This window comes from Cyprinodon tularosa, unplaced genomic scaffold, assembly GCF_016077235.1.
Source record: "Cyprinodon tularosa strain WSP-4 unplaced genomic scaffold, ASM1607723v1 ctg948, whole genome shotgun sequence".
In the NCBI taxonomy this organism is placed as follows: Eukaryota; Metazoa; Chordata; class Actinopteri; order Cyprinodontiformes; family Cyprinodontidae; genus Cyprinodon; species Cyprinodon tularosa.
The window spans coordinates 26949-43237 of record NW_024039727.1 but is presented as its reverse complement, the minus strand read 5'-3'; the positions used below and the strand labels follow the sequence as shown (position 1 = coordinate 43237).

Below are 16289 nucleotides of genomic sequence, written 5' to 3'. Positions count from 1 at the left end.
TCTCTCTTCTTTCAGTCTGCACCTCTATTAATTATGCATCCATTAATAGGCTCACCCCCACTTCCCACTGAAACCTTGTCCTGTAAACATGCACAGTAGCCATGTAGATGTGTTTAAGCATGCTGAACCAGTGTCCAGAACTCACTTTACCCTGTCAGCCTCCCTGTCTGTTGCATCACAGCTTTCTGATCTGCTTTATCTCATCTGTCCTTCTGTCAGACCAGCTGTCTCTTTCTTTGTCTGACATGTTTCACTGCTGGCCCTGCCAGTGCACTCCAGGTAGAGTAATTCACTTGTATGCTATCTGGAGAGGATGAAGGTTATTAAACCACACTGACATTTAGGACCTGCAGATTAGCGAGGCTTACGCCTCTCTGCTTTTCCCTCTGCAGGCTTCTCATCATAGTGAGTATGTGCATGTTAGTTAAACAGTTTTCTGAAAATCCATCATCTACTTAATGCCGTAAAAGCTGTTTCAGAATCTCTATGTCTGCTTTTTGGTAATTTCAGGCCATTTGAAAATAAACAGCATTTATATAGAAATGGGTATTTTTAATTTTCTGACAGATTGTACCCGGGTAGACATTTTTATTTTCCTTCATGTTTACATCACAAGTTCGTAGTTTGCCTTTCCTGTTTGTGTTTACGATCAGGACAATCAATCTGATTATTAAAGAAGATACGGCCTGAGCTTCAGAAGGTTTGCATGTCTTAAAATGGGGGTTAATTTGTTGTGTGCGTAGCGAGGGCGGATTTATGAAATTTGGGGCCCTAGGTAAAAACAGGCATGGGGCCCTCTGAATTGACCCATTATAGATGAGATGTTAATAGAATTTTTCCAGGTTTTGTCCCTTTTCTTCTTGTTTTCCTCTCTATGTTTTGTACTCAGCTGACTTTTCATGCTGTCTCTAAAGGAATGAAAGATTTTTTCCAAGCACTAAGCTCACTTAGCTGATTGCTCCTTCCTGTATTTCCAAAAAGGCCAAAGTAAATAACCCAGTCCTTCTTTTCACTGTAGACAAGCCATGATCTGCTTATCTGTTCTCCATTTTTCATTTGGATGAAATAATAGCTGCATGAATCATGACAGCAGACAAGATAGAGGAGAGCAGGAGGCGGGGTTACCAATCTACTTGCTCTGGAGAGCAGAGTTCGCTGCTTTTAGATGTTGTCTCCAAAGTCTCCAGTAGCAGAAAAAAATCGCTAGATTTGGCACTAGGTGCTTTTCTGGAATAAATGCATTAGAGGGGTCTGAAAAGTTGCTAAATATAGCAACAAAAGCATTAAGTTAGCAACACTGAGCTTTGCATCGTTTGTTTTGCTGTTTGGACCTTTCTGAACATTTGCAGCAAATGGACTGATCTAATGTGGACGCTGAAGGGGGCAGAGACACACTTAATATTATAGTTTCATCAAAAAGATAATTAATTTGCACAAATATATATTAAAAATATATATTTTATGGGGCCCCCAGGAACTTGGGGCCCTAGGCAACTGCCTAGTATTGCCTAATGGTAAATCCCCCCCTGGTGCGTAGAGCAGTTCTTCAAAAAGGATGCAAAGTGCTTGAAGTGTGAAGCTGTTTTTTCCCCCTCCCTCAGTTTTATTAACTTTAACTTTTGTTCACAGTTCTCTGCGATGGACTACGAGGTGCACAGTAAATATTATTTAGTATTATTAGGGATGCACGATATTGGGATTTTGGCCGATATCCGATATGCCGATATTTTAAAACTCATGTAGCCGATAACCGATACCGATACCGATGTTAAAGCTGGACAAAAATAAGTAGTCATTGAAAATAGCTGTTTTGTTATCCATTTCTGACACTTTGAAAAATAATATACTCAAATGTATTTTCATATGCTGATATCAAATAGATTTTTAAAAACGCGGTATCGATCTATTTTACTTTCAAAATCTCGTGAAATTTCATCGTTCTGTTACAAACTCTCATTATATTTTGCAAATTCTTGTGAGATTTTGTTAGTAAAATAGATCGATACCGCGTCAATATATCAACATATAAAAATATGGCAAAATTTCGTGAATTTTCTTGGGATTTCGTAGCATAACGATGATATATAGCAATATTTCATTAGTAAAAGAGATTGATATGGTGTTTTTAAATGGCAATATATCAGCATATGAAGATATTGAGATATTTTAATGGATCAATATTTTTTTCCTCGTCTTTAGAAGTTTTTAAGTCTGTAAAAAAGAAGTTTTTGAGGAATAGAAAAAGTAGTATTTTTTTTTTTTTAGACTTTAGAAACTCAGAAGCTGATCAAATATCAGGTTAGATATCGGTGGGGTGGCCGATGCCCGATATTCAGTTTTAAGGCCGATACCGATAGGGGGCCGATTATATCGTGCATCCCTAAGTATTATTACTGTTTATCAATAATTATCGTGGAGCTGAAGAAGGCATTTGACCGTGTCCCTTATGGTGGTGTGTAGGGGGCGAACCATGAGTATGGAGTTGGGGCCCTTTACATGGGTGAACAAGCGTGACAAGTCTCTGTACAAGCTGAGCCGGTTTAACTTAAATCCATATAAACGTCTTGGGAAAGATTCTTTATTTTCAGATAATGATGCTGCCATTCAACCTCAGTGAATTGAGAGGAATCTGCAGAGACGAATGGAAGAATAAACCCAAACCAGATCTACTAGGCTTTCAGGATGGACAGGATTAAGACTGTGGTTACAGCTGATGGTGGTTCACAAAATTAGGTCTGGTTGAGCAGCTTTGGGTGAAATAACTAGACCATAACATAGTGTGGGAAAAGTATTGGGGTGTGAATACTTAGAAGTGGCAAATGGAGAGAGAGGGTGATGCTGGAATGTATCAGCAGAGACTGATAGCAACTGTTACACCCCTTCCTCGTTACTGGGTCAGCGAGAGACAAAGAGTCGCTGTGTCTGCATGGGAACCAGAGGGGAGAGATGGGACACGGACAAAGGAGTAGAAGAGGTTTTAAGACAAGAGGATGAACACAACGGAGAACGTAAATGTTTCTTGCTATTGAGTTTTCTTTCAGAATCAATCATTTGTTTCAAATATTCAACAAGAAGCTGGAATTAAGGATGCTTTCTTTTGATATTGTAGTAAACTTAAAGATACAATCAGACATTAAAAAAGATCAATACTGACCTGCTGTATCGTTGCTGCTGATCTTATTGGATGGAGATAAAAAAAATACACACACTTTTACAAACCTACACAGTTTAAAGGGCATCTTTGGAAACTAAAAGGGGTTATAGTATTAAAACAAATTCATATTTGGTTGTTTAACAGCCCTGAAACCATTATTTAACGAGGATATTGCTCCATCTAGTGGTAGGATGAAGTTATTGCATTTGCTGAAACGCATCATAACAGCAGGATCACATATTTTTCCAGTAGTTTTCCTAAAACTTATTCTTGAAGTACATAATTAGAAGATTCATGTACTTATGATTTATAGAATAAAATTTACCTCTAATTTGTTTTGATAAAAAAAATACCATCAAAGCCTAAACAGGTTTGAGAAATGCATGTAGAAGCTACATTTTTTGGGGGTTTTAAACTGACCAAAAAAAATGTACAGAAAATTAAAATGGTTGATGTCTTTTTTGTTTACACATGAGCAGGTTTTGTAGTGAAAAGGGTGGAGCAGACGAGGCTTTAAGGAAGCAGGGCTAGAAAACAAAAAAAAAGAAAAACTAGAGTTTCAGGTCTGTTCAGGTGAGCTGAGACTGAGCCGGCGGGCGGGCGGGCTGGTGGTGAGGAGTCGGCTTCTAATTGTGTTTTCACTCTTGCTCTTGTTTGAGAAGCGTTTTTATTGAGGAAAGGGATCTGGTAAGTCTCTGCTCATAGTTTCTATCTTCCTTTTTTTTTTTTTTAGTTCTTCTTGCCAGTGGTGATAAACGTTAGGATCATGTTTGTTCTTAAAAGGGAAACTTCTAGGTTCTCATGTTTGCTTATACTCACAGAAACACCAAGGCACTGTATCCTTTGGGGAAACCTCATTTTATTTTTGTCCTATAAAGGTAATATTGTTTTGTTTCTGGATTCCAGTGCATTTTTGTAGAGATTCTGTAGAGTTGTGCAATGAATGAATAAAATTCATTCAGCGATTTGTGGAAATTGAATGGGATAAAGTTGTAGCCCCAATTTGTGAAAAAACACTTAGACCTTATATATTTATTAATGCAGTGTGATGCACCTGTATTTTTGTTACTAAACTGCTACAAACTTCATTGTTTTTTAATCTGTATTTTAAGGAACACACCGTAACAAAGTAAATAATAATGTCATGTGGAAGCAATATTCTTTGTTACAACTAAGAAACTAAAGAAATGTAGTATATATTTATATTTAACCTTCAATAGAAACTACTCTGTAGATCCACCTTTAGCTGCAGATACAGCCTCAGGTCCGTTAACTTATTGTACGTCTGTACCCGCTTTGCTCGTCTAAAGACAAAAATGTTTTCCAGGGAGACGGCAAGTCTTGCCGTAGGTTGCCTATCTCCACATCTGCTTTCACTAGCTACCCTGTCCTTGATAAATAAGCGTCCCTAAACATTATGCTGCTACCACTATGGTGTACTGTTGGAATGATGCATCTACATGTTGGGAAACGTGCTGTGTTGGCTTGGCATTTTCCATCGAGGCTGAACAGTTCAGTTCTGCTCGCCTCTGACCAGAGCACTTTCTTTCATGTGTCTGGTTGACTTTTATATCCTCCCTGCTCCACGTTAGCCTCGTGAGGCCATCCTGATCTCACGAGCTTTCAAGGTTTCACTCTCTGTTAAACACAATTTGGAGCCGTTCACCAAATGAATGTCCAGTCAGCATTGGCTTTGAGGTGTGACGCAACGGGAAGCGCGACAGTTCAGTCTAAAGAACATGGCGGCTTCAGCCGATGAAACTAGCGTTAGCGTGGCTATCGAGCAAGTTTTATCGGAATTACAGAGTATTTCTTCACTGAAAGAAGAGCAAAACACTGCTCTGGAGGCTTTTCTCAGAGGAAAAGATGTTTTTGCTCTTCTCCCGACTGGTTTCGGCAACAGTAGCCTGGCTTGTGGTTGTGTTTTCATCGTCGCTCTGTTAGTACGTCATATGCTTCGTTAATCTGATTGGTTTATTTGGCCCGTCTATCACCAACATAGGCCAATCAGCTAACCAGTATTTTCGCCCCTTCCCAAAATTACTTCAACGGAAGGTTTCCAGATGGATATGCGAAGCAAATCCATCTGGCGGAGTCAAGTTAGCTCCACGTGCCCCTCCTCCAGAGTTCTGGATCTGTAAGCTTAGTTGGATGAATACGATGCAGTAGGGCTGGGCGATAATTCAATAACGATATATATCGATCGATAGACGTGTGGCGCAATAAAAAAAAAGAGGGTCGATAAAAGTTCGATAAAAAAGAAACGCAGTTTTCCTTCCTTCTCATTGTAGCCTAGCATGTAGGTTTATGCTAGTCACTGCTTCCTCCCAACCAATCACAATCGCGGACCCAGGCATGCCGTCACCAAGCGCCGCCCTCTCAAACCACAACACAGAGCACATGAAGATGTGCAGCAAGGAGAGGCGGAGGAAATTGTTTCAAAGAAAGGTTTTTGTAGTTCGGCAGTCTGGCAGTATTTCGGTCATGGCAACTCGGACCAAAAACAAACCACAGTCATCTGGAAAATGTGTCGGGAACCAGTGAAAACCAGTCTGATAACGAAACCAACTTTTTTTTAATCATCTCAGCCGCTCACAGCCGCAGGAGTACGAGCTGTGTAGGCCCCGGTGCGGCTCTCCTCTGAGGAATCTTCGGAAAATATATATATATTTTCAGTTCTGGGCAGTTTCCCACGTAGTTCTAAGAATTGAGATAAAAATGCTGAAGGGCCAGAAACTTCAAAGTAATAACTCAGGTTAAAGCAGGAAACGGGGCGGTGGCGGTGGGGGGGGCATTTATTTATTTGTTATATTTATTTTGGTCACTTTTCTGGTCACTTTAGTTTATTCTTTGTCAGTATTTAATAACATAACTCAGGTCTCTTAAGTTATTTTTCTTTAAAACAATTCTGTTATGGTTAAAAAAGTTGGTTAAATAAAGATTTAATTCGAAGTCTGTGTTTGTGTTTTTTATTAAAATTAAATCATTTAGCAATATTATAAAAAGTCCAGGCAGAGCTGCACATAAAATATGGTTTCAAATCTTTTCAATAATTATCGATATCGATCAATATGCATTTTTTTTTATCGATACGCTTTTTTTCTATATCGCCCAGCCCTACGATGCAGTAGGCTAGAAATTGTGTCATATCTATGTCTGTTTAGTTTTTCACGATGATCAGTATGATGTTTTTCATCTTTATCATTACCAAATGTTTCATGTTTAAGATTTTAGATTTGTTAAGATCATTAACTATAATTGACGATGTTCTGGTCAAACACCAGAATCTAAGGATTTAGTTGTGATGGGGCAACCGTATAATGTTTGACGGTGATGAATGAGATGTGCTCCTTCTAAAACTTCAATAACTTTAAATTCATTTAAAAAAAATTTTTTTTCAGGAAATCCTCACATTTATTGTTGTCTACGGAGCCCCTAAAGGGACATGGAGGGGGAAAAAAGAACTTTTGCGAGATCCCGCGATAGTTTTGCAGGATCTGGCAATACTTTTGCGAGATCCCGCAATACTTTTGCGAGATCCCGCAATACTTTTGCAGGATCCCGCAATACTTTTGCAGGATCCTGCAATACTTTTGCAGGATCCCGCAATACTTTTGCAAGATCCTGCAATACTTTTGCAGGATCTGGCAATACTTTTGCGAGATCCCGCAATACTTTTGCAGGATCTGGCAATACTTTTGCAGGATCTGGCAATACTTTTGCCAGATCCTGCAAAAGTATTGCGGGATCCTGCAAAAGTATTGCGGGATCTCGCAAAAGTATTGCGGGATCTCGCAAAGGTATTGCCAGATCCTGCAAAACTATCGCGGGATCTCGCAAAAGTTTTGCCAGATCCTGCAAAAGTATTGCCAGATGGCAATACTTTTGCAGGATCTGGCAATACTTTTGCAGGATCTGGCAATACTTTTGCGAGATCTCGCAAAACAATTAAGCTACCTCCGGAGTAAAGGGATCATAAACAAAAAAGTGTTTCACCTGATTCTTTTTTTTTTTACATTAAAATGCATAGGTCCTTTTCAAGGAAAGGATAACTTTTCTAGATTCTAATGCATATGACGGTAAAGTAAAAATATATGTTAGTTTTAAAGTAATTATTTATTTAGAATAAGATTATTTTATTTCATTGATGCTTTCCATGCAAGTAACATTGAAATTTCCATTACGAAATTAAACAATTGTTTCAATAATCAATCTGATTAATTGTTTTAGCTCTACTCCTTTTTAATCTCTTTTCTAGCTTAGTGTAAATTTACAAACCTGCCAATTTTCATATTTAGATTTAGATAATTTAATAAAGCTTTCCACACCTCGAGGAAGTAAATTTAATTTTGCTCTATACTTTATTTACATTATCTTTATTTACGCCAAGTCATGAAAATGAAATAAAATTTCATAACCTGTGGTTTACTAGGTTCATAGTGCCGACCTTTTTTATTACGTTTTTGCACCTTTAAAGAAAACTTTTTCAAGCATCATATTTGGTAGATTCCTTTATTAGTTTTTCAAAGCATAAACTTCTGTGTACAAATGTCTTGAATGCATCACTCAGCCTCTTCCTGGTCCATTTACATCACTTCAGAGGTCAGTTTGGGACACATTCAGAAATTAAGTAAAACACCAGGAAGGATTAAGAGCTCTGGATCAAGAAAAGACAAGAAGCAATAGAAGTGTAATATGTAGGAATGCATTGTATTGTGTTAAAGGTAGATTTATGACCCGGAATAAGGATGAGTTTTTATTATCCATGTCTACGTCAAAGGGTAAATCATTTGCTTAGCCTTATAAATCGATGTCAGCATTGCTTCTTTGGTAGCCAGTTAAATCTGTTTGACTTATGTTAACTTAAAATGCTTTTTTTTTTTATTTATTTTTGAAGTTGTTTTAGGTCATTTTGTGAAGAATTAATTTTAAAGTTAAAAGCACAGTTTTCTGTAGAAAAACTGTTTCTTCTTGTTTTTTTTTTAAAGCGGTTAATCTTTAATCTTTCATTTTCACGCCTGGAGTGATTACTCTACGTCATTACAGCACTGTCAGGTGATGGATGCACATATAGTGAGGAGAAATGTTTTCTTTTTAGGCATTAATAATAATAATAATGAATTTTATTTGTAATGCACTTTACATTTGACTTCAAATCTCTTAGTGCTACATAAAAAAAAAGGGAAAATTATAACAAGGTTAAAAGACCAAAACATTAAAAACACAGTAAAAAGACAATCATTAAAATCAATACATTCAAATGCATACGTAGCCTATTAAAAAAATTTAAAATCAGCAATTGTAGGCATTTCTAAAAAGGAAAGTTTTCAGTCCAGTCTTAAAACAATCCACCGGGGGGCCCTAAGGTGGTCTGGGAGGGCATTCCACAGACAGGGAGCTGCGGCTTCAAAGGCCCTGTCGGCCATTGTTTTTAGCCGTTACGTAGCATTACCGTGAACAAGATGGAATCACCTGAGTTGGATGAAAAGTACAATTTGCAGGGATTGAAAAGTCACATTTTTGTGTGCATTTTTGTATTGCAACAACTAATCAGGGACTAGATGTGGCTGTAATGTAAGGTGAAGGATAACAGTGGAGATTAAGCTTTTTTGAATTAAAATCGATAAAAAAAATGGTGATTGCAAAATGTCGCGTAGGGAATGCTTGTAAGACATTTCTAAGTGGTTGTCATGGGAAAAAAGTATTCAACTATTCACCCTAGTTTAAGAAACGGAGATCGATGGATTTCACTCAGTCGGCACATTTATTCATATCTTTGCAAAGAGAGAACAGTCATCATACAGCCCTTATGGCACAGCGTTCTGCCCTGTTCTGCTAGAGCAGCGTTCATTCCCCCTTACTTACAACAATGCAAAAGTAGTCAAAGTCAAAACTAATTACAAATTACAGGTTAAACAGTAACATGTCATGAATAAATCTTGAGAAAGAATCTGATTTGTTATAGGAAGAAGCAATTTGTTATGGGAAGAAGCAAACACCATCCTGCAGAGAATTGTGTGGCCTTGAGAGAGAAACAGACTGAGTGAAAACTTTTATAGTGAGTAAATAGGATAAATTAATATATAATAGGAGAGAAATCAAACTTTTCCGACAACAGTGGCCTTTGAAAAAGCTTTCCTAATTTACCCTAGAAGGACTGTTAAAGCGTTCATCATTCGTCGTCCTCTGGCCAGCTGCTCTCTCCCCAGCTGTGGCGCTCTCAGCCAGCAAAAAGTGCTCCGATTTACAATTTTCCTCCTCCGACCTCCTTCTCTTAGCTTCCAGAGCTAGCCTCAGTCAACTGCTGCCAGCTCTGACCGCCTCTGCCCAGCTCTGAGACACTCTATGTCTGGGCTCTTGCTGTAATCTCCTCCTTTCTAAGCACTAGAACGCCAGCTCATCTTATCTCTGCTGTCCAGGTGATCCTTTCCCTAATTGGGAGAGTTTCAGGTCCTGATTAGACTGAAGTCTGAATGAAAGCTACCGTCATCTAGACTGTGTTCCTGGCAGTGCTGGTAGGTCCTCTTTCCAAACTGGTTCTGTCTAGGAAGAATATTGTGAATTCTTGTGATTTCTTTGGCTTTTCATGATACATAAACCACCATGACTCTGTGTAAATCCAGGTTCGCCATGTTTAGGTGGAACCAACAAACACAGAAACGGTGACGCAGTGGTGCGTTTAGCCGTTAGGTGTGAAAGTACTTTAGCGATATTGATCATATCCATCTGGAAACCTTCCGTTGAAGTAATTTTGGGAAGGGGCGAAAATACTGGTTAGCTGATTGGCCTATGTTGGTGATAGACGGGCCAAATAAACCAATCAGATCGACAAAGCATATGACGTACTAACAGAGCGACGACGAAGAGGAGCCAATTGATAGATCAAACTCTTGCCGAAACCAGTCGGGAGAAGAGCAAAAACATCTTTTCCTCTGAGAAAAGCCTCCAGAGCAGTGTTTTGCTCTTCTTTCAGTGAACAAATGCTGTGTAATTCCGATAAAACTTGCTCGATAGCCACGCTAACGCTAGTTTCATCGGCTGAAGCCGCCATGTTCTTTAGAATGAACTGTCGCGCTACTCGTTGCGTCACACCTCAACCCGCCTCAAAGCCAACGCTGATTGGATGTTCGTTTGGTGAACTGCTCCAAATTTTCTTTAACGGAGAGTCTCCAGACTGATTAGCGAGTGAAACCTTGAAAGCTCGCGAGATCAGGATGGTCTCACGAGGCTAGTGAGCAAAGCCCTTCTGACTGTCATCATTCCTACATGTCCCACCCCAAAAGACACTGCTGGCATGTCATTAATCCAACTCGCTTGTGTTTCGGAGACGGACGTATTAGCTGGAGTCTTTCAAGATGCATTAGTTGAGGGAATGAAAACTCAGATCTTGCGACAATCCAGTTTGCAGCGCAAGGTTATGTCATCTGTCGTTACTAAACAAATTTTTCAGATTCCTCTGTTAAAGTTAAAAGAATAACAAAGAATAATATAAGAAGGCGTGTTGGATCTTTAAGCAGAACATGTGGCATCAGGAAAGTCTCTCCTGAGGTTTAGAGACTCTTACTTGTGCTTCTATGTAAAGCTATCCTCTGATGAAGCCAATATTTAGATTAAAACTTTATTTTCATCAGTTTTTTCACATTTAGTCCATGCGGTTCTTAGCGAAATGGATTCTCTTCCTGCAGTGAGTCTTTCCAGGAACGTCAATCATCTGAGGGACCACAGCGTTGTATTCCAGTAGCCTCTCTAATGCATTGTAAAGCTCACAGCTTTTAATGAGTAGACACACACTCCAGAAATCACAGCCTTGTCCTGCCAGCAGCCTGCGGTGGATAAAAATCCAAGTGGTGACATCTTGGCTGCGCTGCAGTGAGGTCGGACTTAAACATGATTCAGTAATGTGTTTTTTCCAGAGATCTGAAATGGAAAAGAGCAGCTGTAGTATTTTTTTTTTCAATCTCCAGATGTCATGTTGACGAATATTACTTGAGAGTAGTAGTAGTTATTTAGCAGTTAGTTGGATCCACATCTGGATCCTCTGCATTTAGTCGTCTGTTGTTGTCATTGATGGCTGAGCGATTGTGGCTGCAGCTCTATCGGGTTCCGTCCATCAGGCTTCACACTTTGCGGCTCCAATCGACCGTGTTAATGTAAAGCAGCTGAAATACAAACTGATTTCACATCTAATCCATCTTCACAGCTGCTTCTTACCAACACCCAAAGCTAAGGCTAACCATGAAGGATTCATTAAAGTTAATTTAATTTTCCTTTAAAGATGTTATTCTTCTTCGAACCTTCAGTTTTTTCTTGTCACTACCCGCTCCGTACCGTTAGCAGGATCGGTACCATCAGCTCATTTTTGCATGCTTGAGCAGAGCACATCTATGGAGGATAAAAAGTGCCAAAATTAAATAAATAAATACAGCATTAAATAAATAATTGAATGTGTCAATAATTAATTAAATGTGGAATTAAATAAATAAATGTGTCATTCATTAATTAAAACCACGTCACTAATATAAAGTGCCACAATTAAATAAATAAATACAGCGATAGCAATTAATTAAATGTGTAATTCATTAAATAAATATATAAATGTGTCATTAATTTAATAAAATACGTCTTCATTTTATAAAAAAAAATATATAATTATTTCAGTGTGCATTTAATTATTTCATCTGTCAAACTCACCCATCAAAGTTAGGGGGCGGGGTTAACGCGAATCGAGTCTCTGTAATCGATTTGCTTCGCCTTAATGTGCAGGGTGACCAATCAGGTGTTAGATAACTCTGTCTAATCTGGCTAACAGAATAACAATGGACATGATGTATAAATAATAAACCTAACAGGTATTAACTCAAAATTCAATTCAGTTTATTTCTATAGCACCAATTCACAACACGTCATCTCAAAGCACTTTACAGTTCAACCAGATCATCCAGTGAAATTCATTAAGTTTTCTATCTAAGGAAAACCAGTTGATTGCATCGACTCATTGACTCTTCAGCAATCCCTCACACTAAGCATGCTTGTAGCGACAGTGGAGAGGAAAAACTCCCTTTTAACAGGAAGAAACCTCCAGCAGAAACAGCAGTCATCATGATATTTTGTGTTGCTACCAGTATAATAATTAGTGGTGAAGTTAAAACCTTTTCACTTTGCCAATTATAGCCCCATATTTACAAATACTGTTCTGATAATTCAATTCAATAATGCCCCATTAATCCCCAAAGGAAAATTAAGTTCAGAGTTATACGTCAAAGTGTGATTTATATCACTAAGCATTCCCACCGTAACCCCTCTTTTAATTAAATTTTCTTCATTTTAAAAACAAAATGAAAAAAAATTAAGAAAAAATGTAAAAAAAAATTAAATTGTGTAAATTCACACATTTTTGGAGGCTTTAACTTTACTTTGCTTTTTACTTTAGATGATAAAACAAAATTCTTATCATGACAAAAAAATAAATCACAATGACAAGAAAATATGATAGATTCTCTTCCCTATATGTAGCTATGACCTTCAAGTTTAAAGGAGCAGTAAGTAATACAATTTAGTGTTAAATTAATGAACATCATTTTAATTTGTCACCCAGGATGGCACTGACTATAAACAACCAATCATCTTATTAACTTAGTCCAGCTTTTCTCCCTTTAAATTAAGAGGTGTGGTCCAGACAGGCTTTAGTTTAGTGCGTAGCCCCTGTTTACTTCCTGGTTCCTGAGCCAATCAAATGAGAGTTCCCAGGGTTTGCTGAAACAGAGTGCAGCTTTGGGTATTTAAATGTTGGCCTGCAGACATGGAGGCCTGCAGGAACAATACCTTAGAAGCTTCAGCATCCGTCTAAAGTGCTGTAGCTGAGCCGCCTTCATGGGTGTTTTTGAATTAATGTTTATTACTCCTCTCTCTTGATCTGGCAATCTTCATACACACTCTGGCTTTGTGTTTACGGGTTGCACCACTAGATGTCACTTAAAGCATAGTTTAATACTTTATATCAAAGTCCTTAAACATGATGTTTTCATAGACCACAGCCTCAGAAACATTGAGATATCTGCTGTTAGAACCAGAGCAGACGTCAAGCTGCAGCTCTACAGCAGGTGAAGTAGGAAGAGGAGGGGCAGCAGAAGTCAAAGGGGAACTAATTCGTCTGGAGTTCCTTCCTTCTGCTGTGTGTGATCTCTGACTGAGTCACTGTTTAGGGCTTAACTACTTTATTTGCTCACTACTGGACATGAGCAGTGCACATATAATAAATTACACACGCCTTTTGAATAGCGGTTTTACTGTAAATGCTGGTCCTTGTTTTTTTTTCCGATCACTTCTCTAACTCAAGGGTTCCAAATGTGGGTTCCTAATTCAAATATTAGAAATTAATTTAACTGTAATATAAATCATTAGATAACTAAAAATAAGTTTAATTCAATTCAGTTTATTTCTGTTGAACCAATTCACATCATGTCATCTCAAGGCACTTTGGAGTTCACCTGATCATCCAGTCAGATTCAGTTTTCCATCTAAGGAAAACCAGTTGATTGCATCGACTCATTGACTCAAAGGCAATCACTCACACTAAGCATGCTTGTGGTGACAGTGGAGAGGAAAAACTCCCTTTTAACAGGAAGAAACCTCCAGCAGAACCAGGCTCAGTGTGAGCGGCCATCTACTGAGGCCCACTGGGGTTCAAGGAGACAGAAGCAGAGATACAAAATGAACTGTAAACCAGCTCCACAGGCGGCCTCATCCAGGAAACACACAGCCAGGCAGACGAGCTCTGAGCCAGCTCCCATGTCAGAGGATGAAGAGAGCACATCCAGTTAGTCACAGTCAGAGAAACAGGACTACACTGACTACACTATAAATCATATCAGATCATTAAAATAATAAAATCAAATATTTTATATGATTTTTAGTAAATTCATTTATCCTAAAATGAAAAAAAATTAGCTCCCTTTTTGAAATGTATATTAAATTAAGTCATTATAATATAAATCAATATAAGAAATTAACATTTTTCAACGTGTTTTTAGGAGGCCACTCATCTGTTACAGGTTGGGGTCAGATTTAAATATTTTTTACTTTGTAAGAAAGATGCAATTAGACTCGAATACACAACTGTTTTGAAACAAATAAAAAACTGTGACATTTATGACGTCAGCCAGAAGCAGCTGAAGCTAAACAAACATGGCTGATCCGTTTTTTTTTTGGGCTTTGTGGATAGGAAAGATGTTTGCAAATCTTCCTGGCCAGATCTGGTAATCGTTTTATTTATCAGTTAACTTCGCTAATTATGAAACAAATCAAGAGATTAAATCCATCACAGCTCTGTGATTGGCTAAAAGCTGGACATGGGAGGGAAGTTCAACTTGGCCATTTATCCAATCAGCTTGAAGAATTGTACTGAGTGTCCCTCCCTTTTTGCCAAAACATTCCACAGGAGCCCTTCCAGGTAGCTAGTAGGGGTGTAAATCACACCCATCATGTCAATTTGATTCAGTATCGATTTCTTGACCCAACGATTCTATTATTTTTCGATACTCAAGAATACACCATTCGATTAATTGGTTCATTTTTGTTTTTTGTTTGTTTTACACCTTACAGGCTAGACAATATTTCAAATTTGAAATAAATCAATGAAAACTGTAATATCGTTATGCATTTTTTTTTAGAAATAACAGTAAATAACAGAAATAGGAAAGTTGCATCAAAAAATACTGCAAAAATACTGCACAAAATCAGTGCAATGAGTGCAATTCAATACCTCGGCTCCAGGGTGTCGACATCCCTGCCCCCTTCACAGATTGCAGCTGACCGCAGACAGGAGGCCGGCTTGTTTTGCTTTTATGACCGAAATTACGGAAAACAACTCGTGAAGTTAGACCCGGTAGAAGAGCGAGGTGCGCGAGAACGCTGGGACCCTTTTTCCACCTGGATCTCCGCTCTTTTTGGCCCTCATGTCCCTCCGTCGTCGGACTAAACTCGCCCCCACTTCCTCGCCGCCTCGGCCGTATCTAGACCCACAGCATGTAGCACAGACCACGCTTCAATATTGGGCATAAATCAAAAACATCTGTGTCAAGCTCACTGCAACAAACTGTTGTAAAAGTATAACCAGGAAGCGAAGTAGGAGGGCAAAATAGGTTTAGCGCCATCCCAGTACGGGAGGGAGAATTACGCCCAGGAGCAAATGGATAAAAATAGAGGGGAAAAAAATAAATGAATCGATTCTCTTGCGGACTTGCTCTAATAATCCCGCCTGAATTTGAAATCTAAGCCTGGATTTTTTTTAAAGGTTCTTTACTAGAACCTTTTTTGTGCTGGGTCATGACATCTTAAAGTCCTTTCTGATTCTGCTGCCTTTGAGGAGAATCCACCCAACACATCAGAATCTCTCACTTGTGAACAGATTTCATAGCAGTGCTCAGATTTTCTGGACCAATTGCTCTCCAGATATTCTTAAAAAATCTAAAGGAAACTTATCGGGGAACTTAACCACAGCAGCCTTCTGCTGTTTCTCATTTAGCGGTCTGCAGATTTCGCCCTGTTCTTTGTTTTTCTTGGACAAAAGTCTTTGCTTCCCTTCTTTGCCAGTTGTGACCAAACTCTGTACTGGTGGAAACATTGAGTAAGACACCATTCTGATACTTTGTGAACAGTTTTAGGCGTCACCTCTCTGTTGTTAAAAAACTAGAAAACAGTTTATAAATTTGTTTAAATGTTTCAAAAACACAGCGTTGGTGCGTCGGTTCTTAAAGGAATAGTACACCCAAAACATGATTAGCCTTCATTTTCTACTCACCCCCATGCTGAACAACACTCTGGAGTACTTTTTTGATATCTCAAATGCATCTGGAGATCTGGGAGGCTTCTTGCTGTCTGCTGACATTCAAATAATGGAGGTCTATGGTGCCCGAGGCAGAAAGGTCCATAAAAGTCCACAAAAAACGTGTCAATATTCCTCCATACTGCTCGTCCAATGTATTCCAAGTGTCCTGAGTGGGTAGCGTCCATAATTTACTCGAAACGAAGTCATTTAGAATGTTTTTAGAGCATAAACAGTAGTGTATAGGATTTCCTGAAAGCGCGCGCCTGCGAGTTCACGAGTCTACGGAAACCGCGGCAGACCAAACCAGAT

At 38.6% G+C, this 16289-nt stretch overlaps 1 protein-coding gene across 2 annotated transcripts in view; it reads left to right on the top strand.

Annotated features, from left to right (window-relative positions):
- Window positions 1–16289, top strand: part of LOC119776630 (MAGUK p55 subfamily member 7-like) — a 98465-nt gene that overhangs the window by 58179 nt on the left and 23997 nt on the right. The window contains exon 1 of one of the 2 annotated variants that reach the window (XM_038275171.1): window positions 3723–3841. The exons of the other annotated variant lie outside the window; for it this stretch is intronic. The gene's annotated coding sequence lies outside the window, so the exon portion shown is untranslated. Of the gene's footprint in view, window positions 1–3722; window positions 3842–16289 lie in introns of those variants that run through there. 2 annotated transcript variants of the gene reach the window in all.